Consider the following 12,036-nt stretch of genomic DNA (forward strand, 5'->3'; position numbering starts at 1 on the left):
TAATAATAATAATAATAATAACTTACAAATGACATTTAAGGAATCCGCAGGTTCATTGCCGCTCTCACATAAGCCCGCCATTGGTCCCTATCCTGTGCAAGATTAATTCAGTCTCTATAATCATATCCCACCTCACTCAAATCCATTTTAATATTATCCTTCCATCTATGTCTCGGCCTCCCCAAAGGCCTTTTTCCTTCCGGTCTCCCAACCAACACTCCATATGTATTTCTGGATTCGCCCGTTTGTGTCAGTGAAGTTTTATAGTTTCTAGTGGTAGAGCAAAGTATTTGAACAGTGAAATGTTTTTGAAGTAAGAGTTAAATCAGGATAGTATCAGTGAAATGTGTCGTAGTACCAGTGTAGTGAGTGAATTAACAGCGAAATGAGTGTAGTGCTATCATACTCGTAGGTTTTAGTTCGAACTTAGGGCTAAGATACAAATTAGATTTACTTTAAATGTTATTTTAAGTGAACGTGCTTCATTTAATTTAGGATGCTTCTTGTTAATTTTATTATAGTATTGTTATTATGTATTATTATTTATTATTATTAGCATTAATTATTAGTATCATTATTAATTTATTATTAATTATATTTATTATTAATTATCATTATTGAGTGTAATTAGTTACCACTGCCACCGGGTATTTACCCATTTGCAGTGTGAATAAATAAATAAATACATGCATACATACATACATACATACATACATACATACATACATACATACATACATACATACATACATACATACATACATACATACATACATACATACATACATACATATTTCACCAATTTATGTATTTATATTCTATTTTATGTTTGTTTTTTTGTCTATTTGTTTACATATTTCTTTCTTTATTTATTTTTACTGGCAAAGTTAAGAATATAAGGACTTCTCTTCCACTCATCAAGTATATAACCAAATACCAAGTAGCCTAATGGAGTTCGGAAGCATGTCATTAAATTTACATTAGTTTGTCTGCGAGCGGATATGTACATAATTTCAAATGTCTGAGGTAAGATTAAACACTGTGATAGCATTTAACTATAATCCTTTCGCAATTAGCAGCGAAAGTTTTCTCTTGCTAACAGAAAAATGTGCAAATTTTATGGCGAATATCATACTATATTTCTTGTTTTAAGTATGAATAGGTGCTCATGCATACTGTTTCTAACATGTTTCCCTTTCGTATAAATATTATATTATATTCCTAAAGCGTATGATAAAATACAGTAAAGCAAAGCTCACGAAAAAAAGTAATTAGGCCTATGCTGAGTCATTATTCGAAACTATTCCCTCTCATTTGTTTTTCCAGTAGCCCTACGTTCAGTATTGCAACTGAATGCATACCATAAAGGATTCATATAAATCATTTCAGTCTTTAGTATACAACTTAACACCATTAAGTGACTTTCATTTTCAAATAGCATTTAAGAGGGAAGTACAATTTTATTTTATGTAGATGAACCACCCTTTGAATGCGGGCATGTAAACTTGTCAATCCCAGACAAACAACAGAAGTCAACCAGCACGGACATATCATAAAACAAAGGTGTGTATCGGTAATGACATTCTGAGATTTCTTTATTAGTAATACTTTATAAGTGGATTAGTAAGGGACTAGTCGTGGCTTATATCGAAACTAAGCTGTGACGTTACCCGGAAACAGGAATTCGGCAGTGCTGTCCACAGCAAGGTATTTTAGGCAGACAATCAGTTGTTGGATTGTACATAAATTACTTGTCACATTTAACGTTTCAAGTGTAATGTGGGCCTATACTCACATACACAACGTTCTCTCAACGAGTTCTTCTCATTTCTTGGATTATTTAGGGTGCATTCTGAAAACTGGGAAAAGTATTTACTGCGGATTGGTTTTGATGGAATTAGGAAAGGCGAATGTTTAACAGATTAGATATCCATTCACTAGTCGAGTGCCCTTTTTTTTTAGCAATCCAACTGTTAGCTGCTGTTATTTCGTTGTGCATCTGAACACCTCTCTCACGCCGTGAAAGGGTCTCCTAGGATTCATATTCACGACACAGCAATTCTCGAAAATTTCGAATTGTACCTTTAGTAAAGTTGTCGGGAAAAGAAAAGCAGAGGGAATCACAAGACATTTGAGTTCAACGCGTAACTCTATCATCGTACATGCACGGATTATCTGCTCTGATTAATGATAGATGTTACAATGTTGAAGAAAAGCTTCCCACGAAGCGCGTATTAACTGAAGTCCTTTTAACTTTTTACTAGCATACAGCATCCTATTTGGAATAACAGTCTGGAGGAAAAGCATTTCTTTAACTTTACTTCGAAGGATCTTGTCAATATATTTTTCTAAAAATCTTCTAGATAATATGTAAAAGAAACATTTGAAGGGGATATATAAGCTTGAGACAGACTTTTGATTAAAAGTATTAAGCTTTTGATCAGACCGCAACATAGGTGTCGATACTGGAAGTTCAAGATCTTGACGAAGTTCTTCAGAATAAATTAAATTCATTACTGAGAGTTACTCCTAAATATTTTGTGTTTTCTGATTCAATGGCCTTAATATACGAGTCATAGTGAAGAAATAAATCCTTTTCAGGCAGTTTTCCCTTTATCAGTATTAATTAACTCCGATTTCTGAACACCGTACAATTCCTTTGCAGAACGAAAGTCACATTTGTAGGAGGAAATTTCTGTTTACTTAAAGGAAAAACTAAAATTCTTTCAATAATTTATTATCATAGTACACTGCAGTCTTAAATTGACTGAGCATATTAGAAATTAAATCAATGGCTTTCCCAAAACACGCTATGAAATGTTTAATATAAAACAGTTGTTATCTCGAAAAAGAAGTAAAAGGAGGAAAATTGTAATTTTTTTTTTGTTTCAAATATCGCAAAGAATAACTGGCTGAAATAAATGACATTACTTGCGATTTATCTTATATAACAATTCACATGTATATGATCTAGTATTCGATTATTTATTTTATTATTCAATTACTTCCACTAATGAAGAATTAGTACAACGAGTATATTATTATGTTTTCAGGTACACCAGTCAGAAAGATGAGAGGCACTGTGGAAATTCTTCTCTTATTTTCCCTGTTTGGGCAGTTCCAACCTGTGTATACTGAGAAGAAACAAATCAGATTGTCTAACAATATACAGCAACAGGAATTTGTGCCTTGTGTAGACAGTATTATAAATACGTATTTCTCCCACTTTCGTTCTGTGCTAGTGTCTATGCCAAGGAACAGAAGAGAGACGCTACAGCGAACACTGACAGACGGTTCAGTCAGTGAAGATGTAATTCATATTGTAACATTGTTGCTGCAGAAAATGAGTGCTAACTATGTACCATATCGTATTCTTCCACTAGACGAAAACTTTAATCCCACTGGCGAAACTGTGTGGGGATATATAACATTCCTGTGGCCAGACGAAGACGGTGCCGTTATAGACTCTCTTCGGAGTCAATTGGACTCGTTGAAAGAGAGTGAAAGCGCTCAATGGGAACCGAGGGCGAGATTTATTGTGGTTGTGGTTTATCCTGATAACCAAAATTCACAAGAACTAGCTCTGGATATATACAAGGAAATGTGGTCGTGTTACAGAATCATCAACATCATCATCATCATAACAAAACAAGATGAGGGTGACAAAATCATACTTGGGAATGAACTAAATAAAAATATAGCTGATGTGTACACTGGGTTTCCTTATGAAGCTGGTAACTGCGGGGAGGTGAAAGAAGTCATCTTGCTGGACCAATGCCAGGCGTATAAATATCCGGCGTTGTCACAAGAAGTTAATCTGTTCCCCACAAAGAATCCAGAGGACTACCTAGGATGTCCTCTCAAAGTGAGCAGCATTGGTGTTCATCCGTACATTTATCTGAAACAGAATTCTACACAAAACTACGAACCTATTTCCTTAAAAACAGAAGGAACTTCAATCCAGCAAGTTCTTCTTCCGATTGAGAAAATGAATTTGACGCCGGTTTTCTTGCCTCCTAAGTTATCCATTACTGTGGATGATTACGTTCAAGTGGTAGCAGAATTAACCAATGGAGTAAGTGACATAGTAACTGGACTCTGCCATTGATTTCTGCTTTAATATCTTCAGATTTCGAACCAACAATTCCTTTTGAATTTTCTTCAGCATCGTGGTTTGTTCCTTGTCCAGATTCATCACGAAGAATGGAGAAGGTAATTTCTACATACTCAATATCTGTGTGGTTAACAATGGCTGTGGTTTACGTTTCGACAAGTTCTGTGTTCTGGTATCTGGCGAATTTCAACAAAGCCCATATGACAACTGATTCTAATAATTACAAAAACTTCCACTTGAGTTTATACAACGCTTGGGCAGCTTTTCTAGGAGTGTCAGTTCCAGAAATGCCCAAAACATGGAAATTAAGATCCATATTTCTACTGTACGTATGTTACTGTTTCGTCATGAGCACAGTGTTTCAAGCTTTCTTCACTTCTTTCCTCGTTGCACCTGGTTACGAAAAGAAAATGGAAACAATAGACGAAGTAATAGAATCAGATCTTAAATTTGGTTACAACTCTGCTCTAGAAATAGTATCTGTGAGCGCGGATTACAGAGAATTTGAAAGAGTTCATTACACTCGACGTGTAGATTGCAATGACGTTGAAATGTGTGTAAAACGTATGATATATAAACGCGATCTAACGGGCGTCTTCATAGAAATGTATACGAATTATTTGGTAAATCGTCTTGGTTTTGGCGATGAAAACAAAGTGTTGTGTACACTGAATGTGAAATTGATGTCTGGAGGCATGATGTTTCTACTGCCCAAAGGAAGCGTATATTTGAATCAATTAAATTGTTTGATTAGACGTGGTATTGAAGGAGGTTTGTTTCGTCGTTACTGGGACTTGATGTCTTTTGAAACAAGATTAAAGAGTCGTAATAGAAACGAAGAGGATGCTGAGACAGATGCGTTATATTTTGTGTTTTCTATTTCCCATCTGATCCCAGCGTTCTTTGTGCTCTTTGTTGGGTATATTGCTGGTAGTGTGGTATTTATAGGGGAATGCATTTTTAATTTTTTAAATATTTAATCAGAAAGCTGTTCATGTGCAAACACGATATTGCAGGGCTCTATATTTTCAACATATTGGACGCCATCCTATAAGAAATTGAGGTTTCGTAAAGGAATCTGAAATGTTGTATGACGATATTTTTAGAGAAATATAATCTAACGATATAGCTACCCATTCTAGAGTACGTAAAACATTCTACCTGCTTGTAAATCTAAAGGACCATTTAATAAACAAAAGACTAATAAAATAATAGTACATTATGCAACGAGCCTATAATGGTAGTAATTAAGACGCGAGTATATGTTCATAATTTTCATACGAGCGTCTTAATTACCATTATAGGCAAGTTTCATACGACTTTTTATGCTCGACCATATTTCTAACTTGAAATTATTCATAAGTATTCATGTTATGGTTATGTAAGTGAGGAGCGGAACTGACCTAAATTGTGAGATGTGCGCAGACGCGAAAGTATTGATTTTTTCCGAGGAACGAATGTCATTGACCTTGATATAATCTAGAGAATAACATGAACATTAATATTGATATAACCTGGAAATTGATTTAGAATTGAAAAACGAGATGACAAATTGAATTTATTTGAATATTATTTACAATTAACGCTATTATTATAGTAACAGAACATAACCTTCTGCGACAGTATTGGATTTCCAGCCTCCGTGACGTTTCGCTAGTTGTCTTTCGATTGCATATCCGAGAATAATCGATACTTGCTGTTTTATAATGGTACAATGGCGATTTCTCATTGGCTGAACAACTGAACTATAATGAATAGGTGTACTTTAATGAGGTGCATTAAAGGGCTACTACCAGGTGTATAATTACTGCATTTCGGCATGGTCGAGCATAAAAATTATAATTATATGTATAATTAATTTCGAGACATGAAATAAATATAATATTATGTTGCATGAGGTGCAACCACCTTTATGTTATGGTTATCTTTTATTAAAGAAGTACGAAATACATTGAGGACATGGCTCGAATAAGGGTGTTTACCGCTATACGTCCCTTTTCCGATTATTGCTGAATCTGTAAATAGGGTATCTTCAGTACATTGTAGTAAAGTTTTGTATCTGTAGGTCCATTACACGCGACAGGAGACGTGTTTTGTCATAGTGCTGCGCGTGCGTCATTGAACTGGGAACTTCAGTTTGTTCTAAGTCCAAGAAGATTGTTCACGAGTGCGTCTCTTGTGTTACACGTTAACCATGTCTGAAAACAAAGGTGAAAAGAAAGCTGTGGACAAAAACAAGTGGAAAACAGGAGAACGGAAAACTAATAGAAATAGTGGTAAATTATACACGACTTCTAAAGGAACTCAAGTAGCAGGAAAATAATTTTGTTTCGATAAGAATGTGTTGTATTAAAACTTATTATCACAACATGTCTGAAGATGATTATTTTGGAATATGGGTGCTAAAATTCAACAAGATTTCTTTCTTGCTTTTTGTCTGCAAACGAGTGCTCTTCCAGTTGCATAAATACCAATAGCTTCTGTATAGTCCATCTGGCATAGTTTCAGCGTCAGAGTCATACTTATCGTCTTTCAAACATTTTAACGTCTGAAAGACTTCAGTGGAGTTGTTAGGGATTATGGGTTTGAATCCACCACAAATTAAACCAGTACCTATTAACCCCTCCAAGGAAACGGACGTAAAATGTCTTTATCTATTCTTGGAAGAAGAAGGAAAAGTATGGTAGGATACAGTGTTTCAGCAAATGACAACAGCATTAACAACAGTAGAAGACACATCTGATGACCAGGGAAAGGAAGTTCATAGTCTAAAAACGTGAAGAATATGTGTGCATTTATGCCTAAAAATATATAAATATGCTACAAAATCTGCACTATCAGTCTGGAATTATTTTAAGAGAATAATAAGGTATAGGTAACTTACGTTCAGTCTATGGATTTTGAAGTGCTTGCCTCATTGCTGAATGCTCCATTTATGCTGTTACAGTTCACAACTAAGCAGTGACGTATGTGTTCTGTTGTCATTCTTCGCCTGTTGTCTCTCAGCATAGCTTCGTAGCGCGAAAAACTTCGTTCTACGTCACAAGAAATAAGAGGAGCTTGCACAAAATCTGTGAGCTGTTTGTTTGTTTTTGGGGTGTTTTTCTTTCGAGAATATTTTGAATTTCTTTAAGTTGATAATAGCCAGGGTTTTTGGAACGAATATTTGCTGTTTTCTCGTTCACTTTATCTCCTACATTTCCTGGAACTGATGTTAAACTGGATATTGTTCTATCGAAATCTGCTAAAGACTGCAGTAAAGGAATACCAATTGCTAACTTGAGAGGCTCCCCATGAGGGCGTCATCATTACGTTCAAAATTCATAAACATAAATTAGTCGTGTTTACGAGGTTACACACTTTTAAAAATGAGGGACAGAGAAATAGACATACATAATATACAGCTTACCTGCATAAATGTTAAAATATGATGCTTTTATAAACAAAGGCAAAATGTGCACTTTTATGCAAAATAAAAGTAATATCATTGTATTCAGAAGTTTGTGATTCATGTAGATAATCTTTCAGCATATTCATACAATGATAGAGAACAATTATGCAAATGCATGAACTTCCTTTCCCTAATGATGACGCATGATAACAAAGAAAAGTAAAAAGAATAAACCTTATATGTTTATACTTACACATGTTTAAGTTATGTGTTCTCTAATTCCATTAGATGTGCAATTATTGAAGTACAATAAATTCAAAGAGGAGATATGATTTAAGAAATTGTGATATAACTGATGTAAACATATGTCCTTCAAAAGACCAGTTTTCTGTATGTTTACAAGTTTGTTAAGCTTGTTAATTATGCAAATAACGTTGTTGTCGGAAAAAGGGCGTATAAAAGTTTCACCATTTTTTTTATTACAGAACCGTGATGCCGTTTCTCAACAGTCTCTCTTATTACTATACATTTATTTCAGAATGAATTTAAATAAGGTTATGTTCCTGAATATTTTGTCGTTGTTCCTGCAATAACTCCTATGTGACATATTTATCGATTTTCAGATTTTTGCTCTGTTAAGGGGTTAGGTACAGTTTACAGTAGTAAAATTTTGGACATATTCAACATTGTTTTCTTCGATTACTGTACCTTGTATAATAATGAAAATTAGTATGTCTAAAACACTGCCCTTGTGCTAAATGAAAAAATATATATATATATATTTTTTACGATTTAAAAAAATTATTTACACTTTTGTTTTCAAAATTCACTTCACTGTACAGCGATGAAGCGCTTTCCACATAACTCAAATACTATCCAGCATTCTGTGATGAAATTTTTTGTGTGTATTTACGCATGTCATATCTACAATATGATCCAAGATCACTTCTCTGCCTTTGATAAAAAAATTAATTCATTTTAAAAGATGGTAAAATATCAGTATTTTCTTCTAACACAAAATAAAAAAAATGTATTTATTAAGGAATGTAGTTGAAAGAGCATGATTTTGTAAACATGAATTTCAGCAATAAAATAAAAGAGAGCGAACATGAATAAGTTAACAAGTGTTTGAGTTATGAGGGAAACTCTTCATCACTGCACAGTGAACTGCCATCATTTTGAATTTTGAAAATATATATATATATATATATATATATATATATATATATATATATATATAATTTTTAATCGCAAAAGTATTTTTTTTTCATATAGCAGAAGGACAGTATTTTTTCATGTAGCAGAAGGACAGTATTTTATACATACCAATTTTCATTATTGTACAAGGTACAATAATGGAGGAAAAAAAACTTGAATATTTCCAAAAATGTTACTGCTATAAGCTGTACCTAACCTCTTAAATAACTTAAATAATGATACAGCATATAATAAAATCTCCTATATGTAATTATGTTTCTTCGTTTCGAAAATGTAACAATTCACAGTCTCCTATGTACGGCGGCCATAGGATAAATAAACGTGTTTTTTCTTCCTACTGAAAATTTTTATATTTTGTACACAGCAGTTATTGCAGGAACAACGACGATTTGCTTAACTTGAATTCGATCGGCGTAGCTCTTTAACATGTAAACCACGTTTATCTGAAAACACCATTTTTTGTTATACGCCCTTGTTCGAGCCATGTCCTCAATTATCATTGTACAGTTGGTTGTGTAAAATGCCCAAGGAGTCTCTAAGAACTAGTAAGGTCATCTCCTGTACGCGAACACTGAGACAACAAAGCTTGAAATCGTTCCACGAGCACCAAGATCAATTCCTATGGCTTTCCAGGATTGAATGCCGTCCACCGCTAGTGGAGTAACATTTAGCATGCCTGACCTTGAAGTAATTGATCCTGGGTTCAAATCCTGGTGAGGTTTTTTCCGGGGGTTTTCCCAGAATCCATTAAAAGAGCGTATTCCGAATCTCAGCGCTGAGCAATCTGATGGCATCACGGTGTTCCGAATTTCACCTACGGGCTCGTGGGAAGGATCTTGTGTACATGAGTTTGTATAATTTATTATGCATGAATAAATGCACTTTATCTATGTATCTATCACTAATGCTCCACCGGTGTCGCACCGGTGTCATCAGCTTGTGGAGGTGGTGGCAGTCTCCATCAGCCGCCATCAGTGAATCTGATTGGTTCTTGTATAGGGCGGGAATTAGCAGACGAATGCATCGTGCACTGTTGTGTCATAGCGATGTGTTCTGCTTTAGTTCTGCTGTATTGTTTGTAGTGAGCACAACGTCAAAAAATATGTTAATGGCTTATGAGCGAACATGTCAACGGAACAGTTATTACTACCGGTTCAAGAAATAAATTGTTTATGCTCTCTTTTCTTTGAACGAGATGGCAGTACGGAAATTTCGCAAAATTTTGCTAGCGTAGCACAGACAACAACTACATTCGCCTTGACAGCCATCGATCCTTCCAGCAGTTTTGTTCCGATTTCGCTGCAGCGTGACGTCATTGTTGTCCACCGGTCCGGTGAGATTCGGAACACTCTGAAAGCGCTTGACCCTGTACTCATTTCGCTGGCATTATCACCTTCATCTCACTTAGACGCTAGACAACAATAGCAGTTGGTAAAGCGCCATAGAATAACTAGAGAAAAAGGATTGGATGTCGATTTTTTTGCCGTGTAACCTCAGTTATTCTTCTCAACGAAGGAAACATGTATAAAATGTATTTCATGTGTTTATAGTAGCGTTGAACACTACCAATTTTGTTACTTAAAGAATTAGAAGTTCTATCAACTGTAAAAAAAATTTTATATATATATATATATATATATATATATATATATATATATATATATATATAAAATTATACTTATTCCCTAAAAATGAAGTAGTTCTTATCATTTTTGTAAATATTACAGCTTGTAGAGTTTCCGTGTGAATTTGATTAGAAAAATTGCAATAACTGCTTACTACTAAATAATTTGATACACGTATTATATGCAGGAATTTTTTTCAGGAATTGAGTGAGTTATTATTATCCAATGGTTGCAATGTTGCAATTTGTTTGTAGACAATTAATTACTTTCCAAACTCCCTTCTACAGTATACACATGTACCTGTCGTCCAACGCATCTTTTAATCAATATATCGGGTGAACAAAGTTTCGCCCAATTTCTAATCATGCAAGCACTAAGTACTCAATAGCTCTTCCAGTTTAAACAGTACCAGTAAATTTCATATTGAAGGTATACCGATAAGCTATCACAATTTGACTATAATTATGTGTGTGTGTTCCGCCTTTGCTTATCATACAATTAAAATGGTGAAACTAATAAATCATATTTTCAGTAACGTTTTCGGTATCTATGTACCATCTTCAGATGTATATATAATGCTAATTGATAACCAAGCCTCTAGGTGCATGTGTCGTAAACTTAAATAATCAGTATTTTTGTGCGTGCTGTGTTGTTGTGGCACTTCACTTTCAACATAGCCATGTCAACGATACCACGTCTAGCTCAACGCCAATAAACAAGATCACCATAACTGCCGCATTCAACTTCACATCGGCAAACACCGCACAACAAGTGATCTCCAACTGCATATATTTAAAGTGATGCACAAACCATGTGTTTTTAAACAGTTTTAAATAGTGTTTTAAATATTGACTGAAACATTTAATTTTAATTTTAATTCTGATAGTATATTGCACCAACAAATATTATTCATTCAATTATGGCAACACTTCATCGATATAACGCAGCACGCACAAAAACACTGATTATTTAAGTTTACGACACATGCACCTAGAGGCTTGGTTATCAATTAGCATTATATATACATCTGAAGATGGTACATAGATACCGAAAACGTTAATGAAAATATGATTTATTAGTTTCACCATTTTAATTGTCTGATAAGCAAAGGCGGAACACACACACATAATTATAGTCAAATTACCAGTAAACATTCCTTGTGAAGATGAGAGAGAGATGGAACGGAGAAAAATTCTCTCCGGCGCCGGGATTTGAACCCGGGTTTTCAGCTCTCCGTGCTGATGCTTTAACCACTAAGCCACGCCGGATACAATCCCGACACCGTTGAGAATCGTCTCAGATTAAGCTCCATCTCTTGGGTTCCCTCTAGTGGCCGCCCTCTGCACTACGTCATAGATGTCTATGCACGCAGGACCGAAGTCCATACATGTGTAGAGGTGCACTCAGATGAGTGACTGGTTGGCCGGGGTCCGACGGTAGAGGGAACCCAAGAGATGGAGCTTAATCTGAGACGATTCTCAACGGTGTCGGGATTGTATCCGGCGTGGCTTAGTGGTTAAAGCATCAGCACGGAGAGCTGAAAACCCGGGTTCAAATCCCGGCGCCGGAGAGAATTTTTCTCCGTTCCATCTCTCTCTCATCATCTGAGAAAGCAGAATATCTGCATGGAAATATCATATGTACTTCGGTACATCAAAATAAAAAAAAAAAAAAAAAATTCCTTGTGA

At 35.0% G+C, this 12,036-nt stretch overlaps 2 non-coding genes across 2 annotated transcripts; one reads left to right on the forward strand and one right to left on the reverse strand.

Annotated features, from left to right (window-relative positions):
- Positions 1 to 11,544: 11,544 nt before the first annotated feature.
- Positions 11,545 to 11,616, reverse strand: TRNAS-GGA (transfer RNA serine (anticodon GGA)). The gene has a single exon. It is a non-coding gene; the product is annotated as a tRNA-Ser (tRNA).
- Positions 11,617 to 11,846: 230 nt separating this feature from the next.
- Positions 11,847 to 11,918, forward strand: TRNAS-GGA (transfer RNA serine (anticodon GGA)). Its single transcript has one exon. It is a non-coding gene; the product is annotated as a tRNA-Ser (tRNA).
- The last annotated feature ends 118 nt before the right edge of the window (positions 11,919 to 12,036 follow it).

The sequence above is a fragment of the Periplaneta americana genome, chromosome 1, assembly GCF_040183065.1.
Source record: "Periplaneta americana isolate PAMFEO1 chromosome 1, P.americana_PAMFEO1_priV1, whole genome shotgun sequence".
NCBI lineage: Eukaryota > Metazoa > Arthropoda > Insecta > Blattodea > Blattidae > Periplaneta > Periplaneta americana.